Source organism: Oxyura jamaicensis, chromosome 1, assembly GCF_011077185.1.
Source record: "Oxyura jamaicensis isolate SHBP4307 breed ruddy duck chromosome 1, BPBGC_Ojam_1.0, whole genome shotgun sequence".
Classification (NCBI taxonomy): domain Eukaryota; kingdom Metazoa; phylum Chordata; class Aves; order Anseriformes; family Anatidae; genus Oxyura; species Oxyura jamaicensis.
In genome coordinates, this window is record NC_048893.1 from 56,003,239 (window position 1) to 56,016,087 (window position 12,849).

At 44.5% G+C, this 12,849-nt stretch overlaps 1 long non-coding RNA gene across 1 annotated transcript; it reads right to left on the reverse strand.

Annotated features, from left to right (window-relative positions):
* Nucleotides 1-788: 788 nt before the first annotated feature.
* LOC118160974 lies at nucleotides 789-7,683 on the reverse strand. The gene is made up of 3 exons (XR_004747793.1): nucleotides 7,487-7,683; nucleotides 2,807-2,863; nucleotides 789-1,604 (listed from the first exon to the last, which is right to left on the reverse strand). It is a non-coding gene; the product is annotated as an uncharacterized LOC118160974 (long non-coding RNA).
* Between the last annotated feature and the right edge of the window lie 5,166 nt (nucleotides 7,684-12,849).

The window sequence follows — 12,849 nt, forward strand, 5'->3', positions numbered from 1 at the left end:
CGGCGGCAGGGGGGGCGCGCAGGCGCCGCCGATAGCGACCCCGGCCCGGCCCGGTCCACCCCGGGCACCGCGGTTCAGGCACCGCCCTCGGAGGGCCCGGGCCCCTTGGGCCGGTGGGAGAGGGGCCGGAGGATCGCCGAGGCGGGGGGAGGTCGCCCCAGGTGCCAAGAGGGGGGAGAAGGGAGCCCCAGTGGGTGCGGGTGGGTGGCCAAAATGGCCGGGTGAGGGGAGCCGGGGTAGTGGGGAAGGCGGTTTGGTGGTGCTTCCTCACCAACCCCGCCACCATTTTCCTTCTCCAAGGGTCTTGGGGTCGAACAGCCCCTTTACAGTTCGTTAGACAAGGGGGCATTGCATGGCCAAGGGAGAGTACCCAAACTCCTTCGTATGGGTACTTTGAAGCTTGGGTTTAGAAGCTCAGAAGCTCAGGAGCACCAAGTACCCCGTGAAGTGCTCTGCGATACTTGGCTTGTGTAGTCAAAGCAGCCCCCCTGCTTCCTCTGCCCCGCTCTATGCCTGGCTGCCCCCTTCTCTTGCACCTGCCTCTGCAAAGCAGCATGTGTGGAGGGTAATCCTCAGACCCCGAAATCGTAACATCCTGTGTGAATTCAGCCCATTAACGGAAAATAGTGAGGAGCACAGATCTCTGTTTTTGTAGAGGTCTGTGTAAAGAGGCCTTTTCCAGACTCTTTTTTCTCCCAGCTTTTCTGGTTTACCTCTGGATTAGCACAGAGGGTTGCATTGCAGGCAGGAGATGAAGCTGGAAAAGATCAGTCCTCCGTGTGCACGCTCCCCATCAGAATTGATTGGACTGCTGAAGGAGTACCAGTGCGACCCACCAGAACAACCCTGCCGGGGCACTCAGCACTCCTGGCCCACTCAAAGAACACAGACCTTGGTTTATATTTCAGCACAGTGCGGGTGAAGGTGTGAGCATGGCAGAAAGCAAGTGAAAACCGGGCTGCGGGCCTGGGTTGTTCCTTGGGTCTCTCAGGATGCTCAAGGCACAGAGGATGCATACATAGATCACTCGTGCTCTTTGACACACACGCAGACATGCCAGTCCTATCCCATGATCTTGACTTCCACCTGAGAGGCAGGTCAGCAACTCCAAGCTCGTGCAGCGTTTACCTCCCTGGCAGGAACAGACAGAGGCCTGCCACCTTTTGTTCTTGCGTTCCTCCAGAAGAGGGGATTTTCTTACTGCTGCTGTTCGCCCCTTGCCTTAAGGCCCAGGTGTGTGCAGTGCTATCTGTGGGTGCTGTGCTTCAAACGCAGGCCTGTCTCTTTGCATTCCTGGTGGCAGGAGAAAGTGTCACCGCTCGAATATCTTCTCTGTAATAAAAGTTAATCACCCATAAACCTTACAGCATGAAGCATCTAAATATATTTTGCCTGCTAGTAACTGAAAATGAAAGGGACTGCGGAGATTAAAATCTCTTCCTCAAATTTTGAAAGACGTAGGGTGGAACAGAAGAGCTTGAGCGGGTGAAGCGTTTTGCCGAGCAAGCAGACGGCGTGAACTTCCCCGTCAGACCGCAGCCGCTGGCAGCGGGGGCTCACGGGCAGGTGCTGTAACTGGCACACGTCGCTTCAGACTGAGGCCTCTGCAAGAGAGAAAGCAAGTGGGCAGCGTCCCTGTTACTTTCTAAACCAACATCTAAGCCAAAGAAAAGGGTTTGGCTGGAGAGGTGTCATCACTGTGACTTTTTTCTCTCATTTTGTTTTTCATGCACTGAATTTCCTTTATAAATCCTCTCAAAGATTGTCTGCAGTTAATATACCCAGTAAAGACTTCTCTAGTATTATTTGGTCTTTAAATAAATAGCCTTCTTTCACTAGAAATAGTATATAAGCAGCTTCTTAGCTATTTTAAAATGGGAAAAAAATACAACATTCAGTCTTTCCCGCATGGAGGAGTGGTTCCTTCACTTAGATTATAGGTTTTTAGGAATGCACCATGATTACAGATGCAGGAAAAAAATGAAGGAAGGTCAAAATATACATTTTGCATCTCATTATTATGACTATGGTTACTTCTACTGCTGCAGTGTCTGCAGGGAACTACAGCCAGGCTTGGCATTTCACTGCTGGATTCAATGCAGATGTAGGAAACAGTCCTGAAAGAGTTGTTCTCTTTCAGTACAGAGCTAATTTAAAATGTGAACTACATTTCCTGAGCTTCTAGGCTTCATGGTGGTGCCCAGCAGTTTCATTTTTTCCACTTGTTGGTAGCCAATGTGGAAAGTCGAAGGTGTGGAGAGAGCAGTTCTGGCGATGTCCATAGGCATTAGCCTGGCTAGCAAACTCCGGGTGGACTTTTTGTTGAACAGGAGAGCAGAATGAGGAGCACAAGAAGAAAGCACATGAGATTCTGCCTCTGCTGTTTGGATTCATCTAGAGATAGTCAACTACAGTAGCCGTATGTGAAGGCCAAAGATGGACTGTATGGGGTGCCAGCTCCTAACTTGTTTGCCACGGATGTGAATACATCCCTGTTGCAGATCTATGCCTGTGGTGTAGAGAAAGATTAAGCAAGATTTGTGCTTTTGCAGACTAGAAATATAAATCTACCTTTAGGTTTAAAAATGAGTTCCCTGAGTAGATAACATAGGTATGGATTAATGGACGGATGAAGGGAGGAAGGAAGGTTAATATCCAAGATTTGTTACAGTGAGGCCAGCTGCCAACACTATCTATCTAACACTACAGAAACAAATTGGACTAAAGAGCAGCACACACCACTCAAACATATCTAATGTCCTCGTTGCACGTGAGGAGACATGCTTACTTAAGTGTGATGTCTTACCTGCAGATGCATCTTGTCTCGTAGAAAATGAAAGTGTCTGCCATGAGTCCTGGGTGACTGCGACTTGTAGGGAAAGAAAGTCAGAGATAACGCACTGCTTGTACAGTTTTGGTGATGGCCCAGAAAGCAACAGATCGCACGTACTACTGAAGTACCACTGCAGTGCTGGATACCAACATAAAAGCCTAAGTATTCTCGTTGCTTTTTATAACACAGCTGACTTCAGGTTTATACTAGTACAAATTGGGAATAAGCAAGAGTGCATTTCTGAGTCTGGGTCTATAAACTGTTTGGATCTGTTATAATCATTTTTGTTACGTGTAGGCTCAAGTTCAAGCCATTATCACAATATGATTATATACTTCAAAAAATTATCAAGAACCACGATTTTGCAGAACATACAGTCAGCTCATTATTGAGCCATTAAACAACTAGTTCCAGCACAGAGCTTTTAATGAGCTTGTTTCAAGTTGATTACTTGGTGCTTGTGTCAGCTTAATTAATATTTTAAATTTACATATTGCTAGTTAACCTGCTATTATGGTGCCCTAGTGTTTACAAGGGTGAATTGATTTCATTGTCTCATTTTATAGGTCAGGGCATGGTGTCATTCTGGGGTTAAGTGACAAGACTGAAGCCACATGTGAGAAAAATCTCAAATAATTTTGTGACAAGACTGAAGCCACATGTGAGAAAAATCTCAAATAATTTTCTTCAGACAGGATCTTCTGTGAAGCTGTTTTATTCGCGATTGCAATGGTGGGCGTCCTGTCAATCAGAAGTGCATTTTAGTAAACAAATCATAACCTTTTATTCCCTATTACCCGACGCCTGATCACCTCCCGTTTACTCACTGGCTGAGTACTACAGGTTCACAAGCTACTCGACGCTCCTCTATACCATAGATAAACAATTTTTCTTTTTTTTTTTTTTCAACCCTTTAATTTCTCCTTTCTTATGTTTTGAGAACTTGTGATCTTTGTCTTACTGTTCTCACACTGCTCATCCTCTTTTCCTCAAGCTTCTGCCTTATTTTGGAACAGTGAGGCCTTCTACTGTCCACTTATCTACTTAGCATTTTTCCTTATTATGACTACACAGCTACCTTGGAATACAGTAAAATAATTCTCTACTGCAAAACCACAACTTTGTTTCTCACACACACAATCCCTGAAGCAATCTGTGTCTGTTGCTCAACCTGCAGGGTGGCATTTCCTCTGTATAGCTGAGAGAATGCTTGGGAGGACATCGACAAACCTGGGACAAAATAATTTCAATAGCAGTTAACAGAACTATAGTACCCTGTTTAATCCGTTCATTAAGATTTCTTGCAAAGATCACAGAAAAGCTTCATATCTGTGGAAGTACAGTGGGCAATTTAGAAGTGTACCTTTGATAGGAAAATGATCAAAGTAATTGCAGTAATTTCTCAGAGTACAAATTAATTTATGCTCTTAAAGAAAAAAAGGTAATTATAATAGGAAACAGTATTGTTCTTCCTATCGCACATTTTTTACATTATCAGCAATTATTTGGTGTTCCAATCTTGCAACTCTTATGAATATGAGCAGTCATGAGTAGCATGAGCAAAGTTTGTTGAAACAAATGAGCCTGGAAAGGTCAGGTCCCTGCCTTGAATAAATAAGTCTAGATGGTGACATTGCTGTTTAGTCTCCTAGGTGTGGTGTGCTGCACAGCCGTGCAGCAACTCTTCTGCGACAACTTATTTTTCTTTTAAATCCTGTTTTAAATAAGAACTCCTTCTTGCTGTTTCCCAGCTGTGTGCTCTACTTATTAGTGTGTATGCATAAGCTTTTTGCTGTGTTTTATAAAGGCGGAAGGTTGACTGAGTTAAGGATTGGGTGTGTGCTCGCCCACTTTCACACCTTCGAGCCTCTAAGGAAATTGCTGGCACGGGAACCTCTCTCAAAATACTGACATTTAAAATAACAAGCTGTGCTAAGCACGAAGTCAGTTTGTCAAGTCTCTCTCCAGCATGCATCCATTCTTGTTATAAAATAAAACATTAACATTACTAGATTTACAGATCTACGCAGCAAGAGTGCCTTCCATGCTTTTGAGGTCACAAATGAAGCAAAGACAAAACCCAGGCCTGCAAGGACACTGAGCACTTTTTTTTTTTTTTTTTTTTTTTTTTCTCCCAAGGGGTTTCTGCAGAGCTCAGTATGTACCTTCCATCTGTTTAATTAAACATTCAGCTCTCTGCTTTACTTCCTTATTCTTCCCAGTGGACTGATGAGACACCCAAGCACCTGGAAAATCAGGTAGGTATCTTCACAGTTTGTTACAGCTATTTAACCACCAAAGATAAGACAGTGATTTCGTGTTCTCTTGTTTCTGTCTGAAGGTCTAGTAAATGGTCTAGTTGTTGCTAGATGTTAATCAGGAAAGACAACGCTGATTGTCACTGGTCTTCAAGGTGTGCGTATCGCAGTAGCAACATGCTAGACACTCTGTTGTTGATGTGTTTATTCCTACCAAAAAAGAATCAAACAACCTAAACACACACCAAGTCCCTTGGTTTCACAAATCCTGGAACCAAACCTGTGAACACTGTCAAATGCAGTCTCATACACAATTAGATCTAAATTCTGCACAGCGGTTTTGTATTTTTCTTCTCCATGCAGAATACATGGAGTTTCCTTCCTTCTCCCCATTTTCTAATCAAACCCTACACTTTCTTCAATACCTTTTTCTCTTCAATAGGAGTATAAATAACAGTGATGATGAGGATGGTACAACGCATCACTTGTATTTCATAGCACTGATTCTCTCCTGTAATGCAGTTAACGGTTTATAGATGTGGAACTCCTTTACTGGAAAGAACTGATGGGATTGCTGTCCTTGCTTATGGGACATCCCAGTATAACTCTGACATCCTGTGAAGCAGCCAGTGGTTGGGCGCTGGAGGTGGTATATGTGGTCAGCCTGTGCTCTTGTGGTAGGAACTGGGGCTTTTCAAGGGTCAGCCATGGGTGATTTGGAAATTCTTGCTGTGCTGTATGTATTTGCCAGGAAGAGGAGTGGGAAGGTGTACTGAGTTTGTGTGTCAACGTTTTGGTAGTGGGGGTCTGCAGGAGTGGCCTCTGTGAGAAGAGTCCGGCAGCTGCCCCATGTTAGATGAGGGCCAGTTTCAGCTGGCTCCAAAGGGACCTGCCGCTGGTCAGAGCTGAGCCTGTGAGCATTACTGTTTGTGCCTCTGTGAGAGCAGATTTAAAAAAGGGAAAAAATTGCTGCCCAACAGCAGCTGGGAGAGAGGAGTGAGAACCAGCCCTGCAGCCCCCAAGGTGAGTGCAGCAGGAGGGCAGGAGGTGCTCCAGGCAGGAAACAGAAGTTCCCCTGCGGCCTGTGGAGAGGCCCCTGGTGGAGCAGGCTGTCCCCCTGCAGCCCATGGGTCCCACATGGAGCAGATCTCCACGCTGCAGCCCGTGGAGGAGCCCCCACTGGAGCAGGTGGATGTGGCCTGGAGGAGGCTGCGGCCCATGGAGAGCCCCCGCAGGAGCAGGCCCCGGGCCGGAGCTGCAGCCCGTGGAGAGGAGCCCACGCAGGAGCAAGGGGTCTGGGGGGAGCTGCTGCCCGTGGGGGACCCGTGCTGGAGCAGTTTGCTCCTGGGGGATGGATGGACCCCGTGGTACGGAGCCGTGTGGGAGCAGGTCTTGAAGAGCTGCTGCCTGTGGGCAGCCCCCGCAGGCTCAGCTGGGGAAGGACGGCATCCCGTGGGAGGGACCCCATGGGGAGCAGGGGCAGGGAGGGACCGTGAGGGAGCGGCGGAGACAAAATGTCAGGGACAGACCGCAGCCCCCAGGGTTTACAGAGTCTTTGTCTGCCACCCAGTGCGCTCAACAACTTTGCAGTTCTGCAATCCTTCTCCCTTCATTACTCATATCCCATCACTGACCTGTCATTAACTGCTTCTCATTGTTAGCTACATGGTTGGCCCTGGCCCTGTTTTAGAGTTCAAACACTAAATGACAGCCTTCTCAGCTTGCTTGAGTGCGCGTGATTTCTGAACGACGTGAGGTACCTAGACTTTAAAAATAAAAATAAATAAATAAATAAATTAAAAGAATAAACTTTTTCTGAGTGGAACAGGTGAAAGCCTCACAAGAATGTATCATCCTTGGGAAAACAGTGCATCATAGTCACCATTCATTCCAGGGATAGGGAGTGTGAGGGAGATGGCATCATTTGCTAATAGATATACCCAAGAGAATCAAACATAAAAAAGGAAAGTTCTGACTACTCATTGATTATAAAATGAAAACATGGTGATTTTCTTTATAAACTTCAAGCATAGTCTCTAAATATGCCCTAATATTTCTAAGCAAAAGCACCCAAATCAGTCTGATCTCTCTACAGATAAAATCGTTTCCCCTGGCCAGTGCTGATATCATACCATGTGTTTGGAGCAATGTTGTGGAGAAAAAAGGGGTTATCCATAAATCCTATCAGCTCAGGAGCCAGAAGGCAAGTAAAGGCAAGTTAAACCCACTCAACATTTGGTATTTTAAAATCCTCTGAATTTGGAGGCCCATGTCAAATGTTGTAAGGCTGTGTCTTGCACTGCTGAGATAGAAGGCCCTCTCTCCAGGCGTAGCCTGATGTTTCCTCACAGACTTGCTGTTGTTCTTTGCACTTTTAACCCCATGGTGTACTCACAGAGGCTGAACCCTGTAGTCTGTACAAGCTGTACGTGCTCCTGTGCAGGCGTGGGTCCTCTATGCCCAACTGGGTTGCTCTGTTTCACCCCCAGGCCCTCCTGGGCATCTTCTCTGCTGTAGGATACTTCTGGAGCAAGCTAGCTTGTTACCCTGAAAAAAAAAGAGAGCTGGTTTCTCCCAGGTGCATTTGCCAGGATAGTTCACCACAGGGTGCACTCCTCACAGACAAGGGTGACAGCTACACTAACTTTGGCTTAAATCCTCTCCCAGCAGACTTCACATCCTCAGCTGCCTTCATTCCACACCTCAGGGAATGCCACACACGCTTGGCTATAAAGCCACTGCTCTGTCAGGCTGTGCCTTCCCAGTACTGCCGGTATTTTGGACTCCAAAATCACACAAGGTGCGTCTCTGTACTATGTAGCGTTTCAGCGCACAAGGGGACGGGCCCCAGAGCAGCTCAATGGACAAACCTCATCTGTCTCTGCGTCCTGGAGAGAGAGGACCCAGAGAGATTAAATCTCCTAGGGTAAAGCTGGCTTTGTGGTGCAGAGCCCTTTCTGTGCAGCGTGGCATGTGTCAGCTAAAACAATAGTCTAATGGGAATAAACCTACGTGAGGATTACTGCATCTAAGCATGGTATTCAGCAAAAGCACTTCCCAACTGTAACCACAGATGTCTTTTTTTTTTTTTTTTTTCTCTAACTAAGCTCTGATGACATAAAGCATTAAACAAACCTAATGCTGGAGCACAGACAGACACATTAAGGCAGGTTTAGCTCAAACAGTCTCAGTCTGATTCTTCTTCTATTTACATGCAGTTAAATACGGGGTACTGTGACTGGCTCATGCCAATGCATGGAATGAGATCTGGCCCTCCACATCCGCCACTGAAGACGGCAGCAGCAGTTGCTGGAGGCTCATATTTTTTAATGGAGCCAGCAGATGGCATTCGTACACTGCAGGCTTCCCTGCTCCACACCTTCCTTTGCAGCAACACAGTCCCTTTTCCTTTTAACAGGGGGAGACTGAGTGTCTCACAAGAATGTCTTCCAAATCGGTGAAGAACTTTGTTTTCATAAGGGTGGGAGCATTTCCCGTAGGCTGTGCAATCTGATAAACTACCGGACTGTAAGGATTAGATGTGTTATCCCAGAGATTAAAATTTAAATTAGATCTCACAGAAATAAACTGCTACGTACAGCCTGTCATTTCCGCAACACTTTGATGAAAGTTGGGAGGTTTCCAAGCAGCTGCTGTCTCTTACTCTTTCATTTGACCTGTTCAAAGCCATTTCCTATTCTAGTCTGTTCAGCCTGAGCAAGGCACATTCATTATCCAGGAGCCACAAGATTTTACAAACTAAATGAGAATTGCTTCATTAATTGAGTAGCCAGTTTGCTCAGAGAGAAACATCATGAAGGTCCATTAGAAATAATTTTTCATGTGTAAATGTGAGACCAGAAAAGGCACTTACTATGTTCCCAGTTTTTCAAGATTCACGGGAAACAGTAGGTTTGAGCGTCCAGCTCAGTTCGGCTTGCGTGACAATGAATCCTGACAGTGGGAATTCAGTCTGAAAACCTTTCTGATACGACAAAGAATGTTGGTGCATACTTGAAGACAAAATGATTGATGAGCTTCACAGGTATCAACAGGTATCAAAAGCCAAGCTGAGGAGTTGAAATACTCTCAAATGTAATATGAATATAAACATATTTGCCTTATGTACATCTACTGAAACACACAGTAATGGGGGAGACCCAAGTTTTAAAGTGATACTGGGCCTAAATTATTTTTGAAGTCTTTGGGATTAAAGATTTTACTAACGCGAAGATTCAACTTTACATGAGAACAGCTCAGAGAGTCAAATGATGGACTGGAGAAAGACAAAAGCTCCCTCAAACTTCCAGGAGATGTGTGTTGGTAAACCCGATGTTGTTTTACAAGCTTTACATGGAAAACCTGTGACAGAAATGAAGCTGAAGAGTGCAATACTTCTCCATGTAGCTAGATGGCTGTAATGACACACAAAGAATGCCTGGATTTGGTAATTTGTTGCAGATTCTGCTTTGTTTTATATTTTCCTTCATATAAAACAATCTTTTCTGCATTCATTTTCTTGACATTTTTATTATGTATTAGCTCCATCTATATTTGTCATACAAATCTTCACAAATAAAGTTAATCAGCTTTAAGGCTTGTATCAAATGAGTTGGGGCAATGATGATTTTAAGCTGTGAATGTATTTCACTTTTAAGGAAAATGTTGTCTTTTTTTTTTTTCCTCTACTTAGCTGCTGCTTCTACTACAGAAATACAGACAGGCGTTTACAAATTTGTAAGGGAACTACACACATGTAGACAGACACCTTTTAAAAAAGAAAGGTTCTGGCAGGCAACCTGTTTTGATCATCATTTGATAAGCTCACAGAATATTATCTCTTAGGAGCTCTAGCATTTCTTTTAGGCAGCAAATTGGCACAAAAGAAAACCAAACACAAAGACGAGAGAAGTATTGGAGGGAGCTGGGGGGTTGGACACAGCTTGCACAGGCATCTCAGAACTTTTTTGGGGGGGTTCCTGTGAGTGTGTTAGTTTAAAAGATTAAGGTTTGCAATCTGCACCGAGAGGAGAGTTCTTGCTAAAGTCTGTATACCAAAGCTGGCTGTGAATTGAAGAACTGTTGTAATTAGATTACTGTAAATACAATAAGAAACTCACTCCTGGTGGTCTGGGGAGGGGTGTCATAGGGCACTGGAGAATTGTGTTGGCAGGATTTGGGACAGTTTGACTGAAAGCAGAGAACACAATCTCAAAATCCTTTTAATCTTTTTTTTTCTCTTCCTTTTTTTTTTTTTTTTTTTTTTTTTTTCCTCTGTTCTTTGGGGATTTGTTTGTCATTAAGTAACAGTCAAAAGATTAAGGAAGTATAAAATGACATTAAAGCTCACAAGTACTTCTATAAAATTATCAGTGCCAGTGTAGTCTTCAGCAGGGACCGCTTCTGCCAAGACTTTCTAGAGCTGGGCAAAATGAAAAGAAAAGGAGCAAGCAGGCACAAAAGCAAACCCCGCGAACGTGGGCTGGCGTCGTGCTTCTCCGCGAGCGCTTCTATCGTACGGTCGCCCCAAGTGCGGTGGCTGTTGCTATGTGTCTGGGCTCAACAAGCTTAAACTTTGCATGGCCCATGCTAAACTAATTTGAGTCAATTTGTCTACATCATTTCAACAATCGTCCTGTGCATTTTGAATCGTACATACAACACTGCATGATAAAGGCCCACCGAGCAGATGCCGACTGCTCATTCTGCCGTGGTCTAGCTGTTGCTAGTTCTTCACCATGGTTTCTCCATATCCTAGTGACAATGTTAGTTTTTCGATGGGGAGGTTAAGTCTGTGCCTGGCTAGTTAAGACTTTTCTTTACAGAGGACAGCTCCTATAACAACTGCCAGCTCTGAGCATGACCTTTAAAAATGAAATGAGGGAGTGTTAACTGGAGTGGGTTTTTTCTTTTTCTTTTTATCTCCCGAGGGAGTTCAAAGGAACACAAGGAGATTTTGCAAAGAAAGTTTTAAGCCTGCACAAGAAAGACACCAATATCAGAAGCTGTTATCACAAGAAAGCTGATCTAACCTGCTTACAATCAAATAGTTTCGGTGTAATGGGTTTGGACCCAATTGTAAACATTCACTTTGTAAGACAGTTTAATTTTTGAAACTGAAATCAAACGAGAATAAAGAATTAGAGCAGCTCCACTCTGTGCCTAGGGAATGCAATGGAGCTGATCCTCAGCTGGTGCACATCAGTATAGCTGCAGAGGGAATCAGCTGTGCTGTCCCGTCTTCTACCAGCTAAGGACTTGGTCTTTCAGAGTGGAGCATCATATTTGGGAAACTCCAGTATTTCATGAGTAAAAGAGCAAGAGTGGTAAAAAATAAACCTTATTCTCATGTATGATAAATCCCCCTAAGAGGCATTAAAATGCACATTTTCTGTAGTGAGAGAAAGCCTATAATTAATGTTTTTATTATTCTTGGATTGGCTTGATACTTTGCCTGCAAGCCTCTGCTGAAAAAGGATTACCTGGTGAGTCTTGCCAAATTGGAGCCCTGCACGTCTCCAGGGGCTGTCTGTCTGTTCCTCTCTCTCTTTAAAAGCTATTGAGGATTTTTTGGTAGACCCACTAAAATGGCAGACATTTTCCTATAGCAAACTTTGAGACCACTTTCCTTTTTGACAGGGTTTCCAAAACAACATAACTCTGCTAGAATTGCCAGAAAAGTGAGTTGGGTTTAAACCTTAGCGTTTTAGACATTTCCCCCCCCATTTTTTAAATTTTTTAAGCCAAGGCTGTTAGTTTAGCCCCTCTGAATCAACCAAAGTTTTATTTTGGTGAAAAACAAAGAAGGGTGTATTGCCTAAAGAGTCGCTTTTCCCCTCCCCCAGAAAAATGTCACTGAAAATCTGTCAGGGATGTCTAGTTTTGGGGGGATGTTTCAAGGCAGAAAACTTCATTTTGTTGTTTTTTGTTGTTGTTTTTACTGTTTGCTCTCCAGATGATAAAACCAGAGAGATGGGTAACATGGGCAGATCTGTTCACTGTTGCTCAGTGGCTTCTTCTTCAATTGATATCCTCTGTGTGTGTGCTCATCACACTCTGGCTTGAATTTTAGATTCAAAACAAATTTCAGTACTTGAAATAAAAAATGACCACGGCAGTGAGGTCAGAAAACTGCCTCATAAAATCAATTGGGTTCCCCCTCCACGGGGAGAGCCAACTTCCTGGTGCAGACCCCACCAAGCTCTGCTGCACCCTGGGTCGTAAGGACATCTGAGAGATGGGAGGGTGAAAAAAGTGTCAGCTTCGAAGGATGGGGCAGGCCTGAGACCCCTCAAACTGATGGAGGATGCAGTGAGAGCTTGCAGACTAAATCCTGGCTACCCTAGTGCAAAGATATATGTATGTCACTGACAATATAATTGGTCACTGAAATAAAAGCAGGCTGACTGCAGCAAGGTGTTACAAGCAGTGCTAAATGCTACCTTACCCCGGCCATAGGTGCCATGACAAGTACAACTGGTAGGGCAACGTTATGGGTCCTCCTGAGGAAGCTTTTGGCCTGTGGCATAGTTCAACACTACCAGAACAAGTCTCCATCCAGTCGAGGTATTCTAAACCAGGTGCTTGTCTGTCAAAGTATTACTTAATAGACAAAGTCCTTCTCAGTGAGCATTCCCTTTCAGACAACTGATGCCACTGGAGTCAGCAAAGATGTCCACACCAATGACTGTAGAAATCAGCTGAGCAACCTTCCCCTTCAAGAACCACCTGGGCACAATTTTTACCTAATGAAGGCAC